The 2,074-nt window shown below is 27.1% G+C and overlaps 1 long non-coding RNA gene across 1 annotated transcript in view; it reads right to left on the bottom strand.

Annotated features, from left to right (window-relative positions):
* Window positions 1-1,772, bottom strand: part of LOC111625757 — a 10,219-nt gene extending 8,447 nt beyond the window's left edge. The window contains exon 1 of the long non-coding RNA XR_002756778.1: window positions 1,233-1,772. This is a non-coding gene — a long non-coding RNA (uncharacterized LOC111625757). The remainder of the gene's footprint in view (window positions 1-1,232) is intronic.
* Between the last annotated feature and the right edge of the window lie 302 nt (window positions 1,773-2,074).

Here is a 2,074-nt window from a genome sequence, read left to right on the forward strand (position 1 = left end):
CCGTTTTCACAGAATGCAAGAATTAGGTCCCCCGTTTCCAGACTAATTAGAGAATTTTTACGTTTAGTCAAACGAACTATTTTCAACGTTTCTGGAACGTTTACAATCGTTCTATAATCGAACCAATATTCGAATTTTATGTTCGAATTTAATTCGAACAAATTCGAACAAAACATTTGAAATAGAAAGCCACTTTCAACCACTTTCAGCCCCATATCTCCCGCACCCTTATAGCTATCGAGACGCAACCACCCTGGTGAACGAATAGAAACTTGGGGCTACTACCACATACAAATACCATTCACGTGCGATGTGTAGTTTTGGCGAAATAGTGAAATATAGGGACATACACGTCCATTTTTACATATATATATAGATGAACACCTAATGATAAAGTAGTAATAATGTAAACTTTAATAATTTTCTACAAAAGATAAAAAAATCTATGAAATTAAGCAGAACAAAAACAGATTATGTGACTCTGAATGGTAGAGAGGAGTGCAATACTGAAATCCAAAATGTGACACTTTCTGTGGTTTCAAGTTTTACGTATCTAGAGGCCTAAGTTCAAATAGAGGAAGGTTTGAACTCATAAGTGCAACATAGAATTCAATGTGGATGGCTAAACTAAAGGAAGTTGAACAATGTGTTATGTGACAAAAATGTTAGCAGCAAACTGAAAGATAAATTTTAAGCAGGAAGATGCAAGAATGCAGGTTAAAGTGGTTTGGCCACATAGAGCAAACTCATGAACATATGAACATTATGTTGGAAATAAGGTCAAAAAGCTCATGGTAAAAAAAAAAGAAGACCAATCCTGCATTGAAAAAATAAGGTGGAGAAAGACTTTAATCAAAGGGAACTTAAGAGAGAAGATGCCCTCAATAAAAAGAAATGGAGAAACATATTAGAGAAGGAAACACCAACCCCATATAATCAGAAAAAGACAAAGATACAAAAAAATAAATAAATAAATAAAATATTTTAATAAAAATACTTAATGTTTTCATGTAGTGATTTATGTCAGAGTTCAATATTCATAATTATATTCACAGTTCTGTACTTTGAATTTTTACTTATATGTAAATTGTACCATTTTACTGATATCCATTATAGGATTAAAAATAATGCATGGAATAGATACTCTAATAGACATGAACAATTATTTCCAATAAATTCTCATTATGAATTATTTAAACTTTTATTATTATAATATAAATATATATAAATACCTATGGCTGTTTTCCATTCACATTTCTATTTTTTAATGTTATGTAAACAATTACTGAAATGCATTTTACCTGAAATAAAAAACTGATTTAAAATTTTATATAAATTATAACATCTAAATATATATAATACTTCTCTTGTTAACATTACATTCAACAAACATAGCTGATAAATAATAAAAACATAACCAAAATCTGCTTAGCTGAAACACAAACTATAAAATGATTCCAGCACATATTTATTACAAATATTTTTGATCATATTTAACAATCATTCTAAAGTAGAAATTAATTAAAAAATAAAAATACATTTTAAAAGTAAGCAAACCAAATAATCATTAAATTTAGAATATAAAAGAGAACATTAAAACAGTAAAACTAATTGTATTCCCTTATTCAAGTTCAGAAATAAATGAATGCTTTTTTCTGCATTCATCTTAATGTAATTATCAGAAAATTTCAAATTATCCGACATGATTGCATTAAAACAATTCCAGTTTTTTTCTTTTTCTTTTATTTCATATGTTGTATCCTGTATCCTATATGTCAGTAAGTTTTTATTTTAGTTTTCTTACATTTATAATAATGATAACAAGTATGATAATAAAATAATAATATTTGTTTACTTTTCTTGTAATTATTACATCTGTTTAAAACATCCTTTAAAAAATTTATAGGAAAAACCTTACTAGGTAACTTTACGAATAATTAAATTTGTAATTTCAAATATTAATCAATGAAATTTGTTTCTGTTAGTAGATAAAACTCAAGTTACTAAGCTTACGGATAACCAACAATACCTGCCAGATAAGGAAGTCATCGAATATAAAACTGAGTTGAATTAA

Source organism: Centruroides sculpturatus, unplaced genomic scaffold (assembly GCF_000671375.1).
Source record: "Centruroides sculpturatus isolate CEXI.00-Female unplaced genomic scaffold, Cexi_2.0 scaffold459, whole genome shotgun sequence".
Taxonomy (NCBI): domain Eukaryota; kingdom Metazoa; phylum Arthropoda; class Arachnida; order Scorpiones; family Buthidae; genus Centruroides; species Centruroides sculpturatus.